The 18,331-nt window shown below is 39.6% G+C and overlaps 1 long non-coding RNA gene across 1 annotated transcript; it reads right to left on the bottom strand.

The window, feature by feature from the left end:
* Positions 1–7,755: 7,755 nt before the first annotated feature.
* On the bottom strand, positions 7,756–7,981 carry LOC110674661. Its single transcript, XR_002499076.1, has 2 exons — positions 7,923–7,981; positions 7,756–7,855 (listed from the first exon to the last, which is right to left on the bottom strand). It is a non-coding gene; the product is annotated as an uncharacterized LOC110674661 (long non-coding RNA).
* Positions 7,982–18,331: the final 10,350 nt, after the last annotated feature.

Below are 18,331 nucleotides of genomic sequence, written 5' to 3' on the forward strand. Positions count from 1 at the left end.
TCAAAATTGCAGGTTAAGTAAATGGGTTGCGAAGTGCTCCACCACCTCCCATTCGATTCACCTCCAAAGGTTGAAGGTTATAAAATACAAACTCCAGAATTCTGCGTTGATATTTTGCGAGGGAGTCGCGACGAGATTCACATTTACTCTGGAATGTGAAACATGTGTTCCAAATTACCACCCAAAGAAAATACATTTTAACGATATGGGTCGTCATATCCCGAAGGTTGCAGCACACTGATCTAGATGGAGTTAGACCTGTGCACCGTCGATTGAGTTGTTCCAGGAAATGTAGTGTAGGCATTGCTTAAAGGATTTCTTACAGAAAGTCGTTGAAAGGTTTCTTTAAACAATTATCTAAGATTTAACTTTTTTTCGAAAAATCCTCCTGAAGATGTCTTTTGTATTATTTCCCGTTGTTACTCCGAAAGCTTCGTTCATCCTGGAACACCTCAAAGGTTTCTCTCATGTACAACCAGGCTTTCCTACAAGAACTTTTTCAAGAATTCTATTAATAAAATCCTTCGTGAAAAGACCCAAGTATTCTTTTACAACATTCGACCCTCTATAAGCGAAACCAGGTTTTCCATCAAGAGGTGTTATCAAGCCTTGAAACTATAACGTTTTTAGCATAAAAAAGATCATTAACTAGACGGGGTTGGTGGTCTGATGGCTACCGCTTCTGCTTCATATGCAGAAGGTCATGGGTTCAATCCCAGGCCCGTCCCTTTCCTCGTACTTTGTAGTTGCATATCTCTCACTTGCTTCTATCTTCCATTCTAAATATATCACACTCAAACTATTCGTTCATAGCAAACGCTAGAACCAGAGACGGACAAGAAACCGTTTCCCTAACGCTTCCTACTTCCACGCGCACACCTTTCTTACGCCTGATACATTGGCAGTCTGCTAACCACAAAAGCAAACCTCTCTGCCATGCCTTTCCCCCAATCCATACACTCCCGCATGAACTGACGTGGATGCAGTGGAATATACGGTCTACGTGGGAGTCAGTTCAATGCATCATCAATTCCTCCCCCTTCCCCTCATTGGTCTGCATTCTGACGTGGCAGGTGCCATTGTTGCCTAAACATAGAAGATCACCAGCACTTATACACTGAGGATGCCTGTTAGTCCCAAGCAGTCATTCGGTTGGTTCTTTGTGTAAGTGCAGCTGATCTGGCGATACTGGAGTGCATCCACGGGCGGCCAATCAAGCTCAAGCTCAAGCTCAAGCTCAAGCTCAAAAAGATCATTAACATAATCTCATCACCTATTTTTGCATGAAACGAAAGTCTAAGAGAGATAACCACCCTCTTTTTTCTTTCTCAGAGAGCAAGACTCCCGATTGCCGACAACTTCACTTTGGCCAGTTATTGACACGGAATAGAAGGATTTTATTCCAGGATTTCTCAGAGCATCACTCAAGTCGTATTTCTCCAAGAAAATCCGACAGAAATTTCGCCAGAGATTTCTCAATGATTTGATTTTTCAATGATCCTATTTTTCTGTCTTCAAAAAGTTCCAGAAACTCCTCAGAGTGCTCTATTGTACTTTTTTTTAACAGAGTACAAGTTGTTGTTTTCCTCAACCCGCTAAGCCCTGGGACAGACCATTTTTTTAAAACGCTCCAAAATTTGTGTTTAATGAAATAAGATTTACATTACGATTGATGAGATGAGTTAGACTTCCTATGAGGTGGGGGGGGGGGATGTCAATCGGAAAGTTCTGGTCTGAACATGTTTTTCAACCAGAAACAATTTTTTTTACATCTTTGACAATGAAACCAATATTTAACGATAGGTTTTCGTCATCAACAGAGCAACGTAAAAATACATCATTTGGCTTATTTTTTGCATGGGGGTGAAAGCTGGAACCTGGTTCCGGAAGCGCTTTCGGGTAGGAGCCGAAGCCAAGGAACAAGTGTAAATTTAACCCGAAGTAACATAGGCAGCTATTTGAACGTCATAAATTCATCTCAGAAATCCAATGCAAGACATCAACTCTTAATATTTCCAATTCTACCATAAAGCTAATGCTGGGTTAAAGAGTCTCTTCCGGTGAGCCAGGGAAAAAACATGGATGAAGTTCAAAAATCGGCAAGCGACGGCAAACTTCATGAAATAGTCTCAACCTGGTGCAAGAACATGCTTTTTGCCTGTATGGACACTTAGGCCAGATGAGCAGACAATGGCTGGAAGTTGTTTCATGAAGTTTGAACAGCCGCATGCCTTGATTTTAGCTACATCCATGTTTATCTCTTGGTTCACCGGAAGTAACCCTACAATCCAGCATTGGCTATATGGTTATTATCTTGTATTATCTTGTATCTGAGATGATTTCTGACGTTTAAGTAGCCATCTATGTTGGTTCGGGTCAAAATTATATTTGTTCCATGGCTTCGGCTCCTACTCTGAAAGTACTTCCGGAACCAGGTTACAGGATTCTCTCTATGCAAGAAAATAAACCAAATGATGTATTCTTGCATTTGTGACGAAAACCTACCGTTAAATTATTGGTTTTGTTGCTAAAGATGTAACAAATTGACTTGGGAACACTTATTTTCGGCTGAAAGACATGTCCAGGCAAAAACTTCCGGTTTGAAAACTCCACTCGCAGCAAGTCTAACTCACCCCATCGATCGCAGTGAAATCCGCAGTAATGATGCATCAAATCCTTCAACAGATTCAATTAAAACATGTCTTCTGGAATTTATTTAGGAATAACATTTGGATTTCCTGTAGGGATTGTTTTATGGACACAAGTTTTATCAAAAATCTATCCAAGACTGTTGAAACAAGTTTCCAGATTTCATCTAAATTTGTTCTTCTATATATCTTCGAAGCATTTCTTCAGACGTTGTCCCTGGTATTTTTTTCTGGGATACTGGTCTGATTTTCCAAAAAATATTTGGAGATTCTTAATTAGATTTTGAGATTTCTTCCTTGGATTCTGAAAATTCTAAAATAAATAATGATAACACCTGAATAAATCTTGAAATGATTGCTCATGTTTCCTTGATACACATACCGTAAAATGGGGTGTTTAGGGATGAGAAAAAAATTCTACTTAAATTTAGAGCAACTTCTAGTATGTCAATAATTGAACAAAATACGGTCCTACCATTCTCCCGGCGTGTATATCAAAAGCTCATTATAATGAAGACAATCCTATGGAAGATTTCTGAGATAATCATGAATATGTGTGAGTTTGATGAAAATGCAAAATAGGGTGTTAAGGATTTTCTTCTTCTTTCTGGCTTTACGTCCTCACTGGGACAGAGCCTGCTTCTCAGATTAGTGTTCTCATGAGCACTTCCACAGTTATTAACTGAGAACTTACTATGCCAATGACCATTTTTGCATGTGTATATCGTGTGGCAGGTACGAAGACACTCTATGCCCTGGGAAGTCGAGAAAATTTCCAAGCCGAAAAGATCCTCGACCGGTGGGATTCGAACCCACGACCCTCAGCTTGGTCTTGCTGAATAGCTGCGCGCTATTTGGGGGCCCAAATAGCCGTAGCGGTGTTAAGGATTTTGAGCATTGTAAATAAAACTATATATTGCCAACAAATAGGTCAATATCGTAGATGTGTCTTTCCAACTTTTAAGGTCTTGTTCAATCTAAAGATGATATTACTTCAACATAATTCAAGTTAGAACTCCTAAAAACGTTAACCGTTTCATTTTAACTGCGTGATCTCTCATACATATTGATTTTATTTTCAAGCAAGCTATCAGTGCATCGCACAATTGTCTTGCAAAGACTTTTTATACTTATATGCAGTATTTGTATCCTAGAACAGTGCAGAAGAAGAATAATTTCAACAAGCTTTAAGTTTGAATAGGGCAAGTGTCCAATTTGCCTTTTCAATAAAGCACAACACCAAATAACGGAAAAAAATGTAATGAAAAATTTCCAATATAGAGTGGAAACCGCACACACTGTATAACAATGTATTCAATGCTCGACAACACTTATCACATGCCCACGAAGCCTAAAAAGTTTTCCAAAAAAAGCTCGGAAATAACCTTATATTATTTTTGTTTATCTGAGACCTAAGTAGTGCCTAAAATAATCAATACCTCTTAAACCATCTAAAATAAAATGATCATTCACAGCAAAAAAATCTCAAATTTACATGACACGTAATTTTTGATGATAATCATGTAAAACAAGTTGCAACTGAACATTCAACGTTAATCAATGCAAACTGTCTCATTGCATTCGATAATGCTTGCAAACTTGAGTGAAACTGAAACATTTCATGATCTTCCATCCAACATTCGCCAATGTTACATGCTTTCTTGCATCTTCAAAGTGAAATTGCAAACAAGAATTCTCGGTTTACATGATTCTACGCTGAATATTCTGTCAAAAATAATGCACATGGATGGATCGACGGCTTGTCATTCCATGTGCATTATTTATGATTGAATTTTCAGCGTGAAAATCATGTAAACCGTGCCGTTTTGCATGCAACATTCTTCGAGAGAAGACGTTTCGCGTTCAATATTAAGGATTTTGGTAACAATGTTGTACATAATAGATGTGTTTATAGGTTTTATCATTGAATAATAGATGAGAAATGGCTTTGCACGATTGAGGCTAATATTACGTTACGTGTAAATCTAAGATTTTTTTGGTGTGTAGTAACAACCGGAAAGCTGCCCTATGCATCAGAAACGATGAATTTATCATCTTTTCGAACTCGGGTTTTTCTTAGAAAACTTTCTCGGGTTTCGGGTTTGAACAGCGAAAACTTTTCGGGTTCGGGTCGGGTCCGGGTTTGCTTTTAAATTTTTGTCTCGGGTTCGGGTCGGGTCCGGGTTTGAAGGAATAAAATAAGTCGGGTACGGGTCGGGTTCGGGTTTGAAAAATGTGAAACCCGACCATCTCTAATAAGCATCGCATAATGCAAAATGTGATTTCGTTATACGTACATTTTGGTTGTCTGGGGCACTAGTGAGTGCTGTTGAGCGATTCCCGCAGTGGCTTTCACCACGTGTAGCAGCCAGGCACGATAGCACTCCTCAATATCATCAGAGTTAAGCGACAAATGAGCGAGGAAGTTGCAGCACAAAACACAACAGAGTAAAATTCCATCAAAAAGGAGTGCCACCACAAATCCCCGAGGCCTGCCTTGTTCGGGCGGGATACTCACGAGCTCCTTTGATGCCACGCATCAAATTACTCACAGTAAAGGTGAGCATCACAACAAGAGAGAGGGAGAGAGAGTACCAGAAAAAACATTCGCATTTTTTTTTGCACTCTCACTCAAATTGCTTAAGAATCTGTGTTGGAAATTTGGAGTTCAGTTTTTACTCCTCAGAAAAACAGCAAAATCGACTCATCTCTGCATCGCAGAGAAGTTTGTATCAAGCCTGCGGACTGTTAATAAATCATGCGAACAATTTCTTATATCTTTGACAGAAGTCTAATTGTTTAAACTATTGTTTGTTTACAAATTCATATTTACTTGGTCAATTTTTTTAAAATATGTATGCTTAAAACAATTTTTGGAAAGTTCCAACGAAACATTTTCAGTTTTTTTAATTGCCATTTTGTCTGTTTGGAACACGGCTCGAATAATATTATATTTAGAAGTAATTCAGATGAATTTTATTTTTTTCCGTTTATCAGGAGGGTAATGCTACAACAATATAAACTAAAAATTCATTTATGCATACTCCCAATAGATATTTTAAAAATAATTCCAGAGGTTTCACAAGGATTTTCCCCGGTTATTCCATTAGGAATTTTCTTAGAGGTTTTTTTTTTCTAGAATTCGTATTAGAGCAGCTTATATAATAAAGCTCTCAATAGTCTCCAATCGACTCTTGAACAAAGTTGTGAGATTCTTCCTAAGAAATTTTCAAATATTCACCGAAGTACCGCACCAGAGATTCTTTCAAGAATTTCAACAAGTTTATATTCAGAATATTTTTCAAAAGAATTACAGTGTACTTCGAGATGACCCGAACAATCAAGTGACAGTGCTTTGAGATGGTCTGAGCGATCAAGTACGATTTCGTGTCTGATGGTTGTGACGAGATTAAAAGTAGCTACCTTGTTGACGATAGATTATCAATTTATGAGCTTGTTTTATGCTCTTATTCAATATTCGTGAAATGTGTATACTCATGCATTTACGAGACAACAGTATGAATGTGACGTAAATGAATGCATTTGAAAACAATGAATTGTATGAATAGCTCTTGTTTTTTTAATAAAAAAAAATTGAATGATTCGGCAACAAGACTTGTGAGCGTTTTCTTCACAGCCTGATATATAGTACTCAAATGCGGAAACATCAAACGCGGTAAAAAATTTCAAGGAAGGCGAAGTCAAATATTGATTTTTTTTTTGCTAAGTTGGTGGTGATACGGGTTATGGTTGCTAAGTTTTCTTTGGTTACTTCGTGTCACCCTTTTCTTTTTTTAATTTTAAATGTTTCACCACTTCTTGTCATGATGTTTTATGATCAGTTTTTATCTATAGAAATGAATGACATTTCTGACATCACTTACCTAGGTGAATCCTGATTGTGAAGCTTCTGATTCCTTCCCACTAATAAAAATTCTTTCTCGTGACAACCATAAAGTTGCAGAGGTAAACTCGGTCTCTACTAACAATAGATGTCACACTAACATTCCTTCCCTTCCCTGATTAGCATAAGGGCATGGCCAGCGCCGTTATTGTTATTATAATGCTTAGAATTCTTGAAATTGTATTCTAAGGATGGTAAGCTATTCTCAAGCTCCGTCTGTTGATTCTTAGTGCAACTTACATTATTCTGGTCAAACATGGAGTAGCAATGCTCGTACTCGATTGTGCTACCTTTCCCCGAATGTCGTTTCTTCGGATGTTATTAGCCCGATCGCCAGTTCCCCGAATTGCCCGTTTCCCCGATAAATGATGCAGTTGAAAAAGGTGTAGGAAAAGTCCTCAGTAATAGGATGGAAAACTAGAAAGAAGAATAAGGCATCCAAAAATGACGTCTATCATTTGGGGGAGGGGGGTCTAAGAAAGTGTAACAGTGCGTGCATTAGATATTGACAAAAGCGTGAAGAAAGGGGAGGGGGTCAAGAAATCCCGAAAAACAATGGACGTCATATTTGAGTCGTCCCTGAGCAGTTGAAAGAAGCAGATATTTGGTGACTCTCGGGTGAACACATACTGGCAAAGATGCCGAGGACGGTGAAACTCGAAATAACCGCCAATGAAATAAAGAAGGGTGCATATCAGATGACCGGTTCCTTTGCCACCCTGAAATGTATGAAGTTATGACAGTTGTGAACGCCATAAACTTTTCGGGAAAACGGTATATTCGGGGAACTGGCGTTCGAGGAACCGGCATTCGAGGAAAAGGAGCACAACCCTCATACTCACGCTCAGAAAATTTGTTCAAGGAATTCACTTCAGAGATTTTTTAAAATGCTTTTTTCCAAACGATTTTGCCGGTGATTCATTCTACAATTTCTCCAGGGATTTGCTCTTGAGTGATTCATGAATTCCTGGAGTGATTCCTCAAAGGATTATACTGGGATATTTCATATATTTTTTTTTTGATTACTACAGAAGCTCTGGAGATTCATCCAAAACATTCTCCTGCAATTCCACCAATAATTATTGTATGGCTTGCTCTTAGGGTGCATCCTTGGACTGTTTGAATAACAATTCCAGTAATGTTCACACTTTTTATAGGTTCTTATTGACTTTTATTGGTAGAATTGATCACCGTGAACTTCTATTTGATATTATATATTGGCTTTTCTCGGTGACAACAGACAAAAACAGCATATTTTGCGTTACGCGTTTCGGCTTACTTCACTTCAGCCCTCATCAGACGCCTAAAATTACATTTATTAAACAGTTACAATTTACAAAGAACATTTCAATTTTCACATAAACACTTACAACATGCTGAACGCAACCTTACAGCTTGGTCTGTCACAACTATACTAATGGTTTTCCCAAATAAATCTTATTGACTTTCTCCAATAGTCCTATCAAGCATTCCAGGAAGATTTGCTCCAGAGAGTCCAACATAATTAATAAAAAAATAATAATAAAAAAAATAAATGAAAAAATAAAAATAATAAATCCTTTACAGATTCCTTGGAGAATTGCTCTTGGTATTTTTCTCAGAATTGCCCCAGACAACCAAAGTGTACGTATAACGCAAACACCTGGAGGCTTTGCATGTGCAAAATTTCACTTATAAGATGTCGTGAAAAGGCCTTCTACGTACAAAAGTGGAACAAAGTGGAATAATAGCATAGAATGCGAGTGTATAAATTTTAAACCAAACAAACCTGTGATCTTATGCGACCCAACTTATGAACACAAATGTTGATTTGACTGTTGTTAAGGATTGGTTCGACTTTGTACGAGTGTTCGGGACGAAACAGACTTGTACAAATTAACTCAGAAAAAAGCGTTTTATACGAGGGAACTCATCAATCTGACGATTTTATCCACCGTGTTTTGCGGGTTTGATGTAGTTTGTATTTATAATCGATTTATTACGTGAACTTTTATGCGACTTCTGGTTGTCTGGGGCTTCATGTTTTGTCAATATCCTCAACAATTCTTCGGATATGAAAGCAAGGTATATCTGAAGGAATTTTCTAGGATTGTTCCCGGTGTCCTTCGAAGAATTATCAAAAAAAATATCTTCTTGAGTTCCTTCCACTAGAACTTTTTGATATATATTCAAAAAAGGCAACTTTGGCAAAAAAAAATACGTCAGTTAATATCTGTAGTAGTGCTCAAAGGTGAGAAGCAGGCTCTGTCCCAGTGAGGACGTCATGGTAAAAGAAAGAAGCATAGATGTTTCAAAGGATTCCAGAAAGAATATATCAAGAATGACCACACCAGATTCATTAAGAAATTATCATACATAGGAAAATGTACGAAGTCAAAGAAATACAGTGATTTAAATCGAATTTTGAATTTTAAACAAATAACCTGCCGGCGCATGCTCTGCATGCAGTACACAACCTCTGTTGCCTTCAGCATCATTGTCGCCGTACATCATTCCCAAGCATACCTGAAGGAGGCAGTAGGGAGGGGGGTGTATGTGTACATATTTTTATTTTCACCATCATCCTCTCCCTACATGCTTCATAATGCGAACGGGTACCTGATTCTGATACCTGCGGCAATTCTACCACCCGCAACATATCTCAACCTTCGTAATGACCGACGAACGAGCGGAATCTCAAGACAAAGATAAGAGACGCAATGAGAGCAGGCCCCATCGCATTGTCAAAATGTGATGTTCCAAATGAACACCATCGGGTGAGAAACCGTAGCAGATTCAACCCACCCCAATTTTTCCGACCCAACATAACAAACGTATCTTAATTTCAGCTGCAGACCACATTTATGTTGTGCCGTTCGGATCCGTGGAATTTATGGGAACCGATGCAGCGAGAGCGGTTGATGCTCTCACGAACTACTTCACTCCGAAAGAGCAATGCTCGGAAAAGTAGCTCAAATCTCGTCGGAAAGTGCCTCCGGCTGGAAGCTGTGCACAAGATGAGCAGGCGAGAGAAACCTGGTTCAACGATGACATCGACGACATATGAGAGGATCTGGGTCAACAGCTGGCTTTCAAAGTCAGACACACAGCGAAGGATACCATGTGAATGAAAATCGAGAAAGGATAACATTGACCAAGGCACGAAACGACACTAGGTTACTGAATGCTGAATAATGTGCTGTTTAACAAAGTAAGAAGTTAGTATGTGTATAAATATGCGTTCCATTTCAATTTGGGTTTGGATTTGGATTGGATTTGGATTGGATTTGGATTGGATTTGGATTTGGATTTGCCTTTTGCCTTTTGCCTTTTGCCTTTTGCCTTTTGCCTTTTGCCTTTTGCCTTTTGCCTTTTATAATTTACAATAATGGTCTTCGACGAGCTTATCCTTGATTACAACAGTTTCCCTGAAACTCAACACTCGTCCACACTCTCACATTACGCATTCAAACGCCCGTTTCGCTTGACTCATCAATGATCATTCATTTCCCCCGCAGTGGTTCATCGAACTTTGAGATAATGCCAATCGACGTTGACGGTTCGTTTCTTGACATGCTGCCACGTGTGCATGGCCCCAAACGTCAATCGGGTGCCATTACCATAGAACGCTGCCTAACCGTGACAGACCGACACCGACAGACTCGATTACATGGCTAATGCTTTCTCAAATTATGATAATAGAGCATCCTGAAGGCGGCCTCTGACGACGGACGGACCAACCAGAAGATGGGTCGCCCGAAGGCATCAATCGTGCGTCTTTATTAGGAATCACTGATGCTGGATCTGCGACTACCCAACCACCCAACACATCGAACCTCGGGCGGGGGAGTGGGAAAATAGATGCCGTGGAACATTGCTGAGGTGGTGTGGTTTCGAAGGCAGCAACAAAGCATCCAGGCGGCGATGGTGTCTATTTTTGATGGCTCACACACGCATCCGATAAATCTAGATCTGAGTCTCCGCCGTGCCTCTACGGAGCACCTAAAATTCGGCCGGAAGACAGTGAACGAAACCGGAGAATGGAATCTCGGGCTCATCAGTAGAAGGTCGAAATTGAGTCATTTTTCAAAGTGCCTTAACCAATGGACCGGTGATGGATGATGATTTGATATGGCAAATTAGGGGGTTATTTACTGTCTTTGTTTTGAACAACGTGGAAAGGTTCCGTCGATTTATCTGCTCCACAAGTTACTCTGGGAAATTTGCGTGAGGATTATTAACTTTTTAAGTTCTATCATATCGTCCTGTGTTTAGTATCTTGCTCCACGAATGCGATAAGGCGTAAAATTTGACACAAGTGGCACCAAATGCCCCGAAAACAACGAATTTTCTCCCAAAAATTCACGCGAACTCAAGGTCGAGCGTCAGAAGGCATAAAATATTCACGATTATGATGAGGCTGGAGCAAATATTACAAGCAAGCCTATTTGTTTCCGGATCGTTTGGGAATTTTTATCGGTGAACGACAAATCTGCTTCGTGTTGTGCTTGGGGAAGCACTTGCGTAAAATAAATTATTTACGACTCGTTGCAAACCACCGGGAACACTTCAATGGAAATCAATTGCGGGTGACTTATTCCGGGTAAATTTAATGAGCAGGGAGAGCCTGTCAAAATAAATGACTTTGCATGGAAATTAAGAAGATTTTATCAAATTCTGATTCTGTTGAATAAAAGCAAAAGGTATTTTGTTAAATGCAAGATCGTGAACATATCAAGAGTGAAAAGACACTAATAAAGCAAGTTTTTCGTGACACTCCGGCTAACTCTAGTCTAAACTCAAACTTTGGGTGAATTATGTTTTCAGTGTGTCTTTCGAAATGTCATAAGGGAACAACCCCAGTGATAAAACTAGGTACGTTCCGATATATCGCATCAGTTTCATCAACTAGTTCCTTTTTCCTTCTCGTGACTTCTCAAATCGATATGTTTGGCACACTGTTAAAAATAATGAAGATTACACGTCATGTAAACTTCATTTATGCGATGTAAACGTGAGGTCATGTAAATTTAAGTCTGAAATCATGTAAAAATGTGCTATATGTCATGTAACCACACAGGATCCTGCTAGATTACATGACATGTAATTGAAGTTTACATGACATATCATGTAAATATCCATGACACTCCACGCTCCAATTATGTGCATTATATATCTCAGAAATTTACACGTTTCGTTCGAACTGTGCAGAACTAATATTTTAATCCTATAAAGTAATGAATAATGATCATCATAAGCGTTAGAAAGCATTAAAATAATTAACACCTACGCAACAATATTGAACTTTGTGTTTTGGAATCCTTTCGATATTTTATCATATAATATAATTATCATATATCATATAATTATCATATCCAATATATTGAATATCGGAAGAAAGTCATACGAAAAACCAAAAGTAAAATGATGTTTTCCAACAATGTTTGCTGCATTTACATTCGTCCCAATAGTTGCCTAGAGAAGTACAAGAGGCACGTCGACTCAAGCTGGCCCCCGCGACGTTATAGTTGGCTTAGGAGAATTTGCCAAATTTAGTCTGGCATTTCGACGAGGAGATACTGGCATACCTGCCGCTAAATGCGTCAACTGAACAAGAACTTGCTCTGGCTGAAGCAATGATGTCCGCTGGCTTCTATCAAGTGAACGATCTTCTTAACGTGAACGGTAAGCTACTTGACTTAGTATTTGTAAGTGGTCAAAGCATCATTGATCTCTTCGAGTCACCATATGCTTTGCTAAAAGTTAACGCTCACCATAAGCCGTTTATTTTACTCGTGGACGCCTGTTCTTGTGACGAAGATTCATCAGCAACTTTCACGTCAAATTTCGACTACGACTTCAATAACTGTGACTATGAAGAGTTCAATGCACGAATCGCCTCCATTGATTGGCAAATTGTTTTGAACCATGTCTCCATCGATGATGCTGTTTCCGCATTCTACAGTACTATCCATCATGTCATTCAATCGACAGTTCCCGTGAGGCCTCGTCGAAATTCTAAGCAGTTCAGCCAACCATGGTGGACACCGCAGCTTCGCAACCTGCGTAACCGATTACGTAAAATAAGAAAACGTTTCCTTCGCCACCGGAACGCTTCAAACATGAGGGAGTTGAAGCATGCAGAAGAGGAGTACTATCTGCAGCAACTTAATCATTTCCGTGAGTATACCGACAGCCTACAGGAGAATTTCAGGCAAAACACTTCATCATTTTGGTCCTACATCAACAAACGTAAAAATTCGAGTAGAGTTACTGTTGATGTTAACTATCGCTCTCGTGTTTCCTGTTCTCCAGTCGCAACTGCAAATCTATTTGCTGATTTCTTTCGTTCCGTGCATAATGATGCCACACCTCAGTTATCGCAGCAATACTTAGACAGTCTTCCGGCTTACAGCTTTCGCGTTCCGCAAGAGCATTTAGTAATGTTGAAATTCTTGAAACGCTCAGTACACTAGACGCATCGAAGGGTCCAGGTCCGGATATGCTTCCACCCGTCTTTATTAAGCAATGCGCCCAATCGCTCTCTTGATCTTTTACATCGATTTTCAATCGCTCGTTGATTGAAGGAGTTTTTCCTGATGCTTGGAAGCTCGTCTTAATTACCCCAATACATATAAGAACAACGTGGAGAACTACAGACCGATTTCCATTCTAAATTGCCTTGCGAAAGTTTTTGAAAGCTTTGTGGGAAAACGATCCCCGACAAAAAATCTTATGTCATGTACTCATTCTATAACACTGCGGAACACGTTTTTGTCTCCAGCACCAAAATACCGCTATTCACTTAATTAAGGGTTGCTGAATCCATTGCCGTTCTCAGAAATATCATAGCACGTCCAGTTTTTGAGATATTGACTGTTGAAAATGCAAAAAATGACTATTTCAGCCAACTTGCATGCAAGTTTCCCAGCTTGTAAGGTAATATATTGGCTTAATTTGCCACTGAATTCAAACTTTATGTGTATAACAATACTTATCATCAAAGTTTGTATTAGTTTCGATATGGAAAAGTTATTTTTTGATGGTTTAGAGAATTGTTGTATTTTGCCATATAGAAGAAACGAAGAATTTTGTATGGAGACTGCAAGCATGTTGAAAAAATCGGTTTAATCGAAATTTAATCGCGCAATTTCAATCAAATTATGTCTGAAATGAAAGTTCAAGTTCTATTTTGCATGTTTGGTGGATTAGATTACAAAAAAGTATGATAAATTGTACTTTAAATTTCATGTAAACATTAATAAAAGCAGTGTTTTGTACAACTTTGGCGACCTGTAGCTAAAAATTGTGACGTGCTGGAACATTTCTGAGAACGGCATCAGATTCAGCAGCCCCAAATCTACTAGAGACACATAATTTGGTTCTTGAGACACGCAAACATGTCATTTTTGTTACGCTGTGTAATCAACCATCTGGAGAAACGCAATCAGGTCGATGCCATTTACATTGACTTCGCTTAAGCATTCGACAAAGTGCCGCATGAACTAGCTATTGAAAAGCTGAGCCGGCTTGGTCTGCCATTTTGGGTGATTCAATGGCTGAAGTCCTATCTCTCATCGAGAAAAGCTTTCGTCAAAGTGCACGACGCAAGATCAAATGTTTTTGATATCAGCTCTGGAGTTCCACAGGGCAGCCATCTTGGGCCACTTATTTTCATCCTGTATATCAAAGTTCTGTGTGAGACCCTCAACTCAAGTAAACTACTGTACGCCGATGACTTGAAGCTGTTCCGTGTCATCAAATCGCTTTTGGATTGCTGGGTTTTGCAAGCCGATATTAAAACCGTATCTCGTTGGTGTGAAGTAAGTGGAATGCAGATGAATATTTCGAAGTGTAAGGTGATTACATTCACCCGCCGTTAATCTATTATCTCGTTCGATTACTCTCTGGATAACACGTCGCTTGAAAAGGTTCGAACGATCAAGGACCTTGGAGTAACCCTTGATAGCAAGCTTCGATTAACGAACACATCTCGGTGACAACAGCTAAAGCTAACGCGATGCTCGGTTTACTGCGCCGGAACACATCGCAGTTCGATAACGTGTATGCCCTCAAAGCACTGTACTGTGCTTTAGTTCGAAGCATACTCGAAAACGGAGTTCAGGTATGGGCACCGTACCACACCGTGCATATTGAACGCATCGAAAGAGTTTAAAAACGCTTCCTAAGGTTTGCATTGCGTGGGCTTCCTTGGAATGATCCGGTATATTAACCGCCCTACGAAAATCGGTGTGCACTAACCGGTCTGTAGTCGTTGGCGACTCGTCGAGTGATGCTTCAATGCCTGTTTACTTTCAACGTTATCAGAAATAACCTTGACTGTAGCAGCCTTCTAGAGAATGTCAGACTACATGTGCCCATTCGTCAGCTTCGAAACCGCCAACTGTTGTGGATTCCTGGCCATAGCACTCTTTACGGACTGAATAATCTTTTTGATATATAGTTACGAGACGACCTGCCTCCCATTCCGCCGAGTCAACACCAACGGCCAACAGCACACGCGAATAGCCAACAATCTGGTCAGCAGATTCCTTAGACTTTGGACGCATCGAACGACGCCGCCCTGATTCCACGCGCGAGGTGACAAATAGCAGACTAATCAGTGTTTTCTTTTAAATACAGGTAGTCGCTGTTGGGCTCGCTCTCTTTTGCCGGTAACTTTTGAACAGTGTAAAACTAGTTAGATTGATTAATGAATAGCATAGCATAGCATAGCATAGCATAGACTGACTGTACATGTCAATGGTTGCTACTCCGTGATTGATCAGAACTGGTAATAATTGCACTGCGATCCAAATGAATAAGGGATGGGAATTTCCGCTTACTCTCGGAGTGCAATTTTAGCAGATCTAATATTATTGATCAATAACGGCGCCGGCCAAGTCCTTACAGTCAGTTGGGATAGGGAAGGAATGTTAGGGTGTAATGATTGTTGCTTCTAGAGACCGTATATATTACAAAAAAGTAACGCTTTCATAAAAAAAATGTGTTATCATAAGCATGAAACGAGCTCACCAGTTGGTAATCCATCCTCGATTGATCACGAATATCTTTTCGCACTCACACAGCACGAACAGCAAAACTTCTCGGCGCCCCGAAAACAAACCGTCTTGATTGGGCTTTCCAAAACACTGCCCAGCACAACACGCGAAACGAAAACCAAACTCCCGGGGTCCCGAAAACGAAGCGTCTTGCTTGGGCTTTCCAAAACACTGCCACTAGTTAGATTGATTAATGAATAAATGGCGAAGTGTAATGGTGTTAGAAAACCTTTTTTTAAAAGGCTACCACTGCCTGGGAAATGTGATTATATGTTGTGACTGCTCAATCAAGTGTGTAATGTGTTCGACTTTAATATTAGTAAATTGAATTATAAGAATAGTATTTAGTCAATTTAACAGTCTGTGCGACTTCCAAGTCGAAGATGAAGCAAATAAATAATAAATAATGAATAATGAACGTTTTTTTTATCACTATGATAATCTTTATACATTGAACTATTTGTAAAAAAATGTTGAATTACGCAAAAACATCGGAATCGGTTGGTGAAACTCATTCGATATATCGGCACGTCTCTAGTTAAAACTAAAATTTTTGTGGTGTTCAAGTGAAGCAAAATGGACGTCAAACATGATCAAAGGTTGATATGTCAACCCATTTTTTTAAAATAGGTTCTATCCCAATGTTGATACAAACTGCTCAAGCCTACATCAGAAATACATGTTTTCTCAATTTTCTAATAATATGCATTGGTTTAAGTTCATAATACAAACTATATTGTCTCTGAGTAGTGATGGGTGTTATAAATCCTAAACTTCTATTCATATTTCGGGTAAACTATGTTTTCCGTGTACCTTACCATAAACAGCCCCATTGTTAAAAAGCTAAATAGACCCTAGAGGGATTTTTTCGGCGGACAAATTGAAACATAAACTTTAGTGTCAAGGTTCAAATTTGAAGATATTCTTTTAAATTCAAGTTTGTATTTTGTGTTCGCTGTCATTTGAACGATAAAAGTCCAAAACAACAAATAAGAACAAAATTTCATTCAAAAATTTAGAATCTTATCAAAATGACAATTTAAACCTTGTCGGAATTCCAGGTTATACCCTGGGAGCATTTCACAGAGGAATCCGTAAAGTAATCGTAGGATAAATTATTGAAAAAAAAATTCAGAGCAAAATAAATCCCAATAAGAATTTTCGGAGTTATCAGGTATCAGAAGGCCGGCTCCAAAGGCACGTTCCCCACCAGTTGGAAGATTTGTGCCATCGCCATATTTGAGCCTATTTCATCATCTACCCGATGGGAGAGGAAAGGGAAGGAAAAGATGGGAGGAAATAGGAGTGGGGTCCCTTGAAGAGGGAAGATCGTATAAGCGAAATGAGAGCATGTAGCTCCATACCACAATGGGTTCAAACAGCGCCCTAAAAAGGGCAAGGCAAAACGCATGAGCGTAAAGAGAGCCTTTACCTCTTTACCACAGCGGGTTCAGAATAACAGAATGTCCTGAAGATTCAGGCTTCTGAATTCAGTTTCACTTAATTAATGTTTACCAAGTAATTGGAATCGCATTTGCGAAAAAACTGGACAGTTACATATCAGGTGATACGAAGTTCCATAATCGGAGTCACAACTATCACACACAAATGAGTCAGCACGCTGAATATTTGCCATTTGATAGTTGAGTCGGCAGTGGCCTGTCAACGCTCTGACCAAGAGACTGCAATTCTGCTTTGACAGATTTGTAAAATACTTCGCAACCCTTGGAGATGGCCCAGTAATGTACAGTTTTGTTTGGCGACATGACTCCAAAGTGTTCCAATATTGCTTGTGCTGAGTTTCCGCCCAAGAGATTATCTGAAGCTTCACCCAGCACTTCGAAATTGGAATAGCAGACTCAGGGCCAATTAAGTAATGCGATGCTCCATCGTGAGCTGGCTCATCAGCCAATTCATTTCCAGCGATGGAAGAGTGGCCCGGTACCCATACAAGGTTTACAGAGTTGACTGAATTCAGTTCCTCAATTTAAGTTCGACACGCGATAACAAGCTTCGACCTTGAGTTGGCCGAAGCGAGAGCTTTTATAGCAGCCTGACTATCTGAACAGAAGTATATGACTTTACCCATTACGCGCTGTTGAAGTGTTGATTGCACTCCACATATAAGTGCAAATATTTCCGCCTGAAAAACGGTGCAGTTTCTACCAAGTGAGTAAAACTGATTCAGCCTAAGCTCACGAGAATATACTCCTGCACCAGCTCTACCTTCAAGAAGGGAGCCATCAGTGTAACATACCATATTGTTTGATATACTTCTTTCCAAATAGCCAGACGTCCACTCGTCCCGTGAAGGGAATTGTGTGGTAAATGTCCTGTAAGGAAAGTGACAAGCAATTGTGAGATCACTTGGAGCAAGGACAATTTTGTCCCAATTCACCAGATCCAGTACCCATTAACGGTAAGAGCAAGAAAGTGCTTCTTGTTTAAGATATATGTGTAGTGTCGCAACGTCAAAAATGGCCTCAAGCGCTGCTGTCGGAGTTGTAGAGAACGCACCAGACATCGCCATCAAGCACATCCTTTGGAGATGGCCCAATATTGATTGGATTCGCCCTTCACCCTTTTGCCACCACACAAGACATCCATATGCCAATATTGGTCGAACAACTGTTGTGTAAATCCATTTGATATATTTGGGTTTGAGGCCCCAAGTTTTACCAAAGGTTCGCCGGCATTGACCGAAGGCCATGCAAGCTTTCTTGACTCTGAAATCAATG

Source organism: Aedes aegypti, chromosome 1 (genome assembly GCF_002204515.2).
Source record: "Aedes aegypti strain LVP_AGWG chromosome 1, AaegL5.0 Primary Assembly, whole genome shotgun sequence".
Taxonomy (NCBI): domain Eukaryota; kingdom Metazoa; phylum Arthropoda; class Insecta; order Diptera; family Culicidae; genus Aedes; species Aedes aegypti.